Source organism: Rutidosis leptorrhynchoides, chromosome 4 (genome assembly GCF_046630445.1).
Source record: "Rutidosis leptorrhynchoides isolate AG116_Rl617_1_P2 chromosome 4, CSIRO_AGI_Rlap_v1, whole genome shotgun sequence".
NCBI classification, from domain to species: domain Eukaryota; kingdom Viridiplantae; phylum Streptophyta; class Magnoliopsida; order Asterales; family Asteraceae; genus Rutidosis; species Rutidosis leptorrhynchoides.
This window is the reverse complement of record NC_092336.1, coordinates 434,692,577-434,703,040: the sequence shown is the minus strand read 5'-3', so window position 1 is coordinate 434,703,040 and position 10,464 is coordinate 434,692,577.

Sequence of the window (10,464 nt, the reverse complement as noted above, 5' to 3'; positions counted from 1 at the left end):
AGTAACTGAAAAATATATTCTACGTTGAGTTGTACCACTGGCATATTTCCCTGTAGCTTGGTAACTACTATTTACAGCGGTATTGTAAACGCGAATCCTGTTGATAGATCTATCGGGCCTGACAACCCCAACCGGACTGGACGACCAGTATTCAACGGTTGCACAGTACTTCGTTTTGTGACTACACCTTGGTACGGTGTAGTAAGTTTTCATATTAAAGGGAATATGCGACGTAATTAAATGTTAAGTATGGTTACCAAGTGCTCAACCACTTAGAATATTTTTATTTAAACGCTTATGAATATGAAATCTTGTGGTCCATTGTTATAACGCTGCTAGCATCAAACCTATATATCTCACCAACTTTATGTTGACGTTTTAAAGCATGTTATTCTCAGGTATGAATTAAGACTTCCGCTGTGCATTAGCTCATGTTAAGGATACTACTTGGGACCCTTTAAGCCATGATACAAGGACGTTGCATTCGAGTCATTGAAGTTCATTAGAGACTATTGTTAAGTAATGAACAGATTAGGTCATTTGGTTATTATGAAATGTTAGGTGAATATGTCAATTCTCGATGTAAAGATAGATTGCCTTTTAAGAATAAATGCAACGTTTGTAAAATGTATCATATAGAGGTCAAGTACCTCGCGATGTTATCAACTGTTGTAATTTGTTTGTAATCAATATGGACATCGTCCGGATGATTAGTTTCGGATCCTTTCAGTTGGTATCAGAGCGTTGGTCTTAGCGAACCAGGTCTCCCATTAGTGTGTCTAACTGGTAGTTGTTAGGATACATTAGTGAGTCTGGACTTTGACCGTGTCTGCCTGTTAAAAGTCTTGCTTATCACATTTAGTCGGAAACCATCTGCTTATCATCCTTAGGAAATTTCCTGCTTATCATTCTTTAGTCTAGACACATCTTACTGCATTTAGTGCATCGATAGTGTATAGACAAGATTCATATCTTAGCATATCTGTAGACTTGCCTGATATATGCCGTAAATTCCTCTGTAGTCTACGAAATACATATAGATATTCTATATAGTTATAATATCGTCCGATATCCGAAAATCATTTCACGTCGAAGATCTCTTCCATCCACCAAATTGCCCTTTTCAACCTGAAGCGCTTACTGGCGAACCTGTTCGAGAAACCATTTTCTCTCCCCTTTTTCCAAGTATCCCATCACGATTACATACTATCCCATAGTTCGAATCTTATTCATTCACTCGCTTCAACCGTCAATCATTCCGTAGTACTAGAAGAAGTTAACGAACTACGCGCTCGTGTGACGACTTTGGAGAATCTGGTGCGAAGGTTACGAACACCAGCAGCAGCACCAGCAGCATAATCAGTACCACCATCATCGACGTCGACAGTACCCTTATCATCTCTAAACCATAACCGCGCCGTAACTCTCAAATATCACAATCTGTACCTCGAATATCAACATTACACGCCTCAATATCACCATCTGTACTTCGAGTATGAACTTCGTTCTACACATCGATCTACATCGGCTATCTTCGCTTTACGTATCATTCTACCTCATTTTCCCTCGTTCGACATGGTGAATATGTAATTTCTAAAGTTTTAGAGATTATGTAATCTAGTATTAACGGTAAATTAGATGAGTTTTTGACTCATTAAATCCATGATTACATCCGATGAAAATATATATGCAAGTATATTTTCATAAAGATTGTAATTAAAAATTCTTTTGTACAAACTGTTAATGATGAAAATATTTTAACGGGTGGGTAGTACCCGAGGAATATTTAGAATTCACATTAATAAGTTACACTGTATATTCTTCGAATCTGATTCAACGATCATTTGCTATCCTACTTACAACTACCGATATACGTATCCGTTCACCACAGAATAACCATTTCTATTCAAATTTCATATTTGGATTTTGACCTATCAGAATCCAACAAGTGGCATAACGAAGAAAACATTGGACAAAAATAAAAAGTGTTAGAAACAAATGAATTAATTAATTGGAATTGTGATAGGATTTCACGCTAACTGTTCCGGCTAACTGTTCCCAGCTAACTGATTAACATTTAATTTATCGCAATTTACATTCTCGCAATTTTATTTATCGTCATTTAATTTCTGTTATTTACTTTTACGCACTTTAAATAACGGGACACGTATGCAAGGTTTCGACTTATCATATCGACCCATCTATATATATATTTCGGAACAACCGTAGACACTCTATATGTGAAGGTGGGAGTTGGCTATACAGGGTCGGAGTTGATTCCAAAATATATATATACTTTGAGTTGTGATCGACACCGAGACCGGTACACGGGTCACGATATGTATTATTTAATTCGAATATTATATATTAAATTATATATGCATCATTGAACCATCGGACTATTGGACTATTGGACAATCGAACTAACAGACTGCTAACTATGGACAAGTAAAATTAATTAAAATATTGATTATAACATATGAAACTAAATAATTCTTCAAGTTTGCCACTTGATCCTATCTTAAACCTCATTCGTATCTTGACAATTACAATTCGCATTCACAACTTTTCATGATTCTTGAAAACATCTCGATCGAGAAGTCGAACCCGCCGTACCTCGTCTACAGAAGAAAAGATTTACATACCTGAAAACCCTCGAATCCAAATTCATAGTTTAACACGTACCTGTGTTGAATTCTTTACCACTTAATAGCAAAAACAACCTTACAAATCCTTTCCAAAGTAGCCAAGTTTGTCACAGCTCCACTTCGACATCTCAGTAAGATTACTCTTATTATAACCTCGTTATTTATACCTTGTCCCTTCGCCGTTACCACCGGAGAACCTTTTATATTTCACAACATCATCATCAGATGTACCAGCAACTCGTTATCCCTTTGGCGGAATCCGCAATCAGTATTTTGAAAATCTCGTAGAAATTCTTCCAGTTATACCAAAAACGTCTATCCCTAAGAGTTTCATACTTCGAATGTGAAGTTTCTGAAAAACACCCTGAACTATGAAGTAGTTCTTAAAATGCTGATGAAGCAGCAAAAACTGTAAACGACTTTAACAAGTCAAAGGTTGACGATAAAGTACAGTAGGTTGGTAAAGCTCAGAAAAAGAGAAGGGTTGGAACTGGAAAACGGATTGAGCAAAGTATGAAGGAGGCCGTGAACAAATCGTGAAAACAGAACCTGTCTTCAAAGGATCCAAATGATCCAGTGCCTGCTGAAACCGTTAGTAAGAACTCTACTCCTTATTCTAAACTTTTGAAGATGATATTCTTCATCATCATCTTATCTTAGATATTATAAGAAATTTCCATATCCTTCGTTATACATATTCTCCATATTTCTGGAGATATTCTCACAACTATTCCTATCTGCGATCATTCAACTCTTCGTAACATCTGCGTCATAATATAAAAGAAACTGTGTTAGTTTCTAAGTTCTAAAACTATCGAGTTTAAAATAGGAATGTTCTGAAGCAGTGTTGGGAACTGATGCATGAATTAATATAATATAATGAAACTTGATCAACTTCATTATATTACAGTAAGTCATGTTAAGTTTCTAATGGAATGTGATGATTCACAGTACCATCATTATATGCCATGTTACACGGCTCTTATATTCTATTCAATCTCCAAACATATTAGAACGTATCACCCTGATAGTTCTAATTTTCCGAAATATTCTGGTAATTTTTTTTTTTACGAATCAAGATCATGCCATTATAATTTCATTCTAAAACCAATAGCTAGGTTCATTCCAAATTTCCTACCTACGAATTTCGGACCATTGCTCGCTTGGCTCGAGGACGGGAAGAAGAAACGAAGGGACAAAACCTCAGAATAGAAATAGGAACATAAACCATAGCAAATAATAGAGAACATTAACTGTGGATGACAATGATTTTAAGGGACAGGAGTAGGAACATCGAAATATAAGGGAAGATATAAAGCCTAACAACAACCCTGAAACTACAAACCGTGCATATCAATACGTATGGCAACGTAAAGACACTGGAGAATTAAAAACATTATAATTCCAAGGAAAGGATAAAAGAGAATAGATTCTTCTGGTGATAGATGAAAAAGAAGAATGAAAGATATGAAAGTTAGAAATATAACAAGGATTAGAATGGGATGAAGCTTATTAGCGAATGACTTAAAATAGGAACTAAAGAGAAAGAATAGAAGATATGGGAAGTAAGAAAGGGAAGGAGGTAAATTTATAGTGAAATATCCGACAAAGAAATCACAACAGATTTTTCCGCATTAAATCAAAGGAGATCCTGTTTTCTAAATCGCCGAAGAACTAAATCTTATTATGTAAGATTTTCTTTAAATCTCTTAAATTCTGGAAATCAATCCTAATCACGTCATCGGTTAAAAACAATTCCATATTCACTCATTTCACTCTTTTGTGATAGCTTCACTCGCGCGCCTCATAATCGAATCATTTTATCTATATTTTTTTTTTCAATAATGACAAAACTCCGTTATCATCTCATATTCGTCATGAAAACATTCCTATTGTTAATTATGACAACCTCAACCAAATTTCGAGGACGAAATTTCTTTAACGGGTGGGTACTGTAACGACCCGGAAATTTCCGACCAAATTTAAACCTTAAACTCTATATGTTTCCGACACGATAAGCAAAAACCTTGATGTTGAGTCTAGAAAGTCTGAAATCTAAATCTGGAAGATTAGTTACCCTTTTGACCAAGCCTGACGATTCACGAACATTATGTGTATGTATGATATATATATATTTATTAACTGATAACGTTAACGAGGTATTAGATATATAATTTGTGGTTCCAATATACGGTTACTATATTTATCGGCGGAGTAAAAGATAATATATTTTTACTTCATGTCAAGGTATAATTATTAAGTTTAATATAGTTATCTGTTATTAATTTTCTTTTAGAAATTATAAAATATGATTTAAATGTCACGTCTTCTTTAAAAAGGAATATACTTTTTATAAATATCTGAAACTATTTTTGTCAAATTATTTAAGAGTCATTTTAATAAGATTAAACGTTTTAACGTTATTTTAAAAGTCATAACTTTTCTAGAAACCTTTTGTTAAACGATAAATGTAACGGTCCGTGATTTTATAAAAATAAATATTTAAATAAAACGTGTTTATTAAATATATATTTATGTATTTTACAAAATGATTAAATATAGTCTTTAACTAAATATAAAATGTTTTGTATTTAAAAATACTTAGTTAAACAACGAACATATTTTTTTTGATATAATATAATTTGATTATAAAATATTTTTATGGATTTTCAATAATATAAAAATAAAAATAAAGATAATATAAAGATTTCTAATGTGCATCAAAAGACTACAACATTTCATCACAAGATTTCAAGTCAAAATGTTGGAAATCACTAAACCTGCGCACTTGCACGAGAAAAATCATAACTAATTCATACTGACTCGAAAAAGGGTGATCTTGGTGTCCAGACGACCGTAACTCAAAAATCTACAACTTTCGTGACTATACCTTACACGAATCGTGTACCCATCTACACGAAACGTGTAATGTTTTGCCGACATAAAGTGGTTAGGTGACGAAAATTGTTTATAAAAAGTGGGTGTGATGTTTTCTTTATTCATTTTAAACACTACGCACACACACTTACACATATAATACTCCGTAGAACATAACACTTCATAAATATTTATCAAGATAATTATTATGATGTTTTTCATTAAAAATATATTATTATTATTATTATTAGTATTATTAAGATTAAATTAGGAGTATTATCATTTCCTTTACACAAAATACTATGACGGGGTTCTGCCCAAGCGTTCCAAAACTAATTTCATGAGTGAGATTAAACTAAGGAGATTATGGGTTATAGCTATGGAGGTTATGGGTAATGATCAGGGGTTTTGCTCGTGAAACAAACTAGTGTTTGTCAACTTCGTTGTGTCTAAATACTATCCTGCAATATTGAATCTCAATATTGATACATGAGCACTCTAAACTTGACTTGTATTTACTTTTAGTGTATCCCTGACTAGTGCTCGAGAAATTAGGATCGTGCAAGTTATTTTATTTATTTTTGACAAAATATGTTTTAGGATAGAATCTGAGTAAGATACTCATGCGGTTAAGATAAGCTATATGATATATATGTTTTTGCAAAGGTGGCGAAAAACTATAAACTTTTCATTTAGATGTCGAATGGATTCGACGGATGAATTTGATGATATAGTCAATTGAATTTTGTGTAAATTATTAAAAATGAATATTTTTACTACGATCTCATTAAAAATCATTGTTAAAAAAAAAATATTGATTGTTATAATTATTATTATCAAAATATTATTATCATGATTTTTATCAACAATTAAAATATATATTTTTTTATCAAAAACTATTAAAATATTATTTTTAAAACTATCAAAATATTATTTTGATCATTAAATTATTATTTTGATCATTATTATTAAAACTATCAATTTATTATTTTTAACATTAAAATTTTGATGTAAATATTATAAAACATCATTTTATATATATATAAAGTGTTAGTAATGAATTATAGCATTAATTACTTTAATAAGTTTTATAAAAATATTTTAAACAACAATATTTAATTATATTTAATCGTGTATAAATTCTTTGAAAATATTATTATAAAGTATTAACTTATCATTTTAGTATATATTTTTATGTAAAGTTTTATTTATTAATAAGTGAATTATATTATAATTTACTCTAATAAATTTTGTAAAAATATTTAAGAATATAAAATGACAATATTTAACTAAAAATAATTATGTATAAAATTTGGAAATCTTTTTGAGTCAAATGAATTTCTGTTAACTTTTACATATTAATCTCGAGCATTAGGATTGTGGTACACTATAAATTAACTTCAATTGTTAAATAGATATTAACCGATATAAAAATATATATAATTAGGTTCGTGAATCGAAGGCCAACCTTATAGGTTATCAATGGTGTTATATGTATTTTTACTACAAAATACATTAGGTGAGTATATAGTCCCACTTTTAAACTTTAAATATTTCGGAATGAGAATACATGCATTTATGTTTTACGATATGGACACAAGTAACTGAAAAATATATTCTACGTTGAGTTGTACCACTGGCATATTTCCCTGTAGCTTGGTAACTACTATTTACAGCGGTATTGTAAACGCGAATCCTGTTGATAGATCTATCGGGCCTGACAACCCCAACCGGACTGGACGACCAGTATTCAACGGTTGCACAGTACTTCGTTTTGTGACTACACCTTGGTACGGTGTAGTAAGTTTTCATATTAAAGGGAATATGCGACGTGATTAAATGTTAAGTATGGTTACCAAGTGCTCAACCACTTAGAATATTTTTATTTAAACGCTTATGAATATGAAATCTTGTGGTCCATTATTATAACGCTGCTAGCATCAAACCTATATATCTCACCAACTTTATGTTGACGTTTAAAGCATGTTATTCTCAGGTATGAATTAAGACTTCCGCTGTGCATTAGCTCATGTTAAGGATACTACTTGGGACCCTTTAAGCCATGATACAAGGACGTTGCATTCGAGTCATTGAAGTTCATTAGAGACTATTGTTAAGTAATGAACAGATTAGGTCATTTGGTTATTATGAAATGTTAGGTGAATATGTCAATTCTCGATGTAAAGATAGATTGCCTTTTAAGAATAAATGCAACGTTTGTAAAATGTATCATATAGAGGTCAAGTACCTCGCGATGTTATCAACTGTTGTAATTCGTTTGTAATCAATATGGACATCGTCCGGATGATTAGTTTCGGATCCTTTCAAAAACATCAAGGGCATGTTAGTGCATTAGGGCTTCGATATTCTAGTGATTGGTTGTGATCTGTTTTATGTATTGTACCGGAACGAAGTGGTTCAAACTCATTAAAAATTATGGTGTTAATTTATTAATCTTGAGTCATGTTCCTATTTTGCATATTTTATCCATGAATAAGAAATTATTCTAAATTCCGTAGTTGATCACATTTGTGGTAACAAGTATGAGGTTTAGACTATTATGAACTTGGATTGGTATACATTCACGGGATGAATGTGGGGCAAGGTTGCAACCAAGGTTCATAGATATTTGTGGGATACAAATATTGGAAGACCCGCTCTCAAGATTTACTAAATGGAGCCTTTGTGGTTGATCACACGTAATCTTGAGTAAAGGCGAATATCATTGTATCCTCTGACCTGAGATACATATTGGATTCGGATATTTACCAAGTATTGTGCCTTAATTCTTTCCTTCGCTATTCTGAAATATGGTAGTTCATAAGGAAGAGCTCAGGTATAATGCAAGGTGTATATTTAGGACGTATGTAGTCATGATGGAATTTGTCCCTCTTATTCATTGAGAGTCAGATGTCTAAGGCCTGATAAAGTTAAATCTAGAAGAGAGTGATCACTCTATATCTCTTGGATTTAACATGACATCTAGGATATAAGGATAAATGAAAGATTCACCTATTCATATTCGAGATGGGAACTCGAAAGGGATGATGTTATTGAATGGCACAAAGTCATAACATATTGGGGGTGATGGACGGTCATTAGGTGGTATCCATCACTTGCATTAATTTCTTATGTTTCTCGTGCAAGTGGGAGATTGAAAGTATTTCGTATGCCCGAGAGACATAATAAATTAATGTGGCTAATATGTTTTGATCCAAGTCGGGTCATACCCAATAATAAGCTTACCGACACCTTATTCGTATTTGATCTTAACGATTGGATCGTTGATTAAATTACGCGACACTTGAATTTTAAGAAAATGGTTTCTAAAATTATAACACTTGATATGTATATATAAATTATGGAATAATTTATATGATAAGGATTTAATTATTTATAGGTTAAATAATTAATTAAGTTATGTTACATTTTATAAAATTGGTTTTATAAAATAAAGTACACATAACAAATAAAATGGAATTTTATAAAATTGGTTTTATAAATAATGTACATAATTTATAAAAATAGAAATTTATAAAATATGTTTTATAAAATCTAATTTTATAAAACTATTTTATAAGATGGAAGTTTATATATTATGTTTTATAAAAATCTAATGTTATAAAATCCATTTTATAAAATAATATGGGAGTGGCATTGGAGTTGCAAGTAAGCATGCTAATAAACATTATTTTAGTGTGGTTACTTCCCATGTGCATGTGCATAATGACCAAGACTCATTAGGTTCAAGACATGCATTCAAACACATCAAGAAAACTTGCAAAATCCTCTCTTTTTCTCCCTATTATGTCTAAAATTTTTAGCTCAAAGGGAAGGGTTTTTGGTTCATTTGCAAGCTTATTTTCAAGTAAAAATAAATCCTAACCAAAGGTACAAGGTGTTGGTGGTTAGCTTGGGGTATAACTACTTGAGGTTTCATCCATTTGAGGCTCCATTCTTCATCATCATCTTCATCATACACCAACAAGCTTGGAGTAGGTATAAACTCTTTTCTTGCTTGTAGTTTGTAAGTATATTTCATGACTTGATCCGAATTGGGATTTAACTTTAAATGGTTATAGATTAACAAGTTTTAAATGGTAATATATTCATGCTTCCGCTTTGTTGATTCTTAAAATGGTTTAAGTGTTTTGTAAACTTGTTAAATCCCAACACATAGTTAGAGTCAGAATCGTCATTTCTCCAAGCATTACCAGCTGGACATCTATATTCTTCCTTGATGAGATGGCAAACAAGCTTTCTTTTAAAATCAGGTTTCAACTTCTCGTTTTGTGTTTCCTCCATTCTCCGAAAAGTTATCGGATTCATTGGTTTTAGGTGAATAATATCATGTTCAAGCTTTGATAGATCTGGTGTTGCGTCATTGATAATCAATTGAAGAAAACGGGTGTAGATAAGATATCTCTGAGTAGAACTGAAGTGATTAGCTTTGAAGTAATAGAAAACAAATTCGGAGAAATCATACGGAGCCTTTAGGACGAGTGCAACAAACATACTCTGCACTTTCTCATTCAGCTTATCAAAACTAGCTTTTCGTCCACTTAAGCAGTGCATCAACACGTGAGCAAGATATCGATACTGTGGAGGCAGAAGTGTCTTCATCAGTTCTGAATTACCAGCAAGGTAACCAGAGTATCTACATCTTTTGAAGCGTCCGTGGATTCTTTCTCGATTGATCGTCATGTGGGTGCAGTTCTCATCGTTGAAGCCTAGGATCCTCCTAATCACTATATTAGAAACGGTAATCTCATGCCCTTGAACAGTAATAACCAGCTTAGCTTCATCCTCTGACACATCAAGTACTACATTTCTCCAGAATTCCCTTTGGTGGCTATAGTAAGCTGTACACTGAGTAGAAATGGCAGTATAGATCCTTGTTCACTTAAGAAACTTGACAATCTCCTCAAAATGATCACTT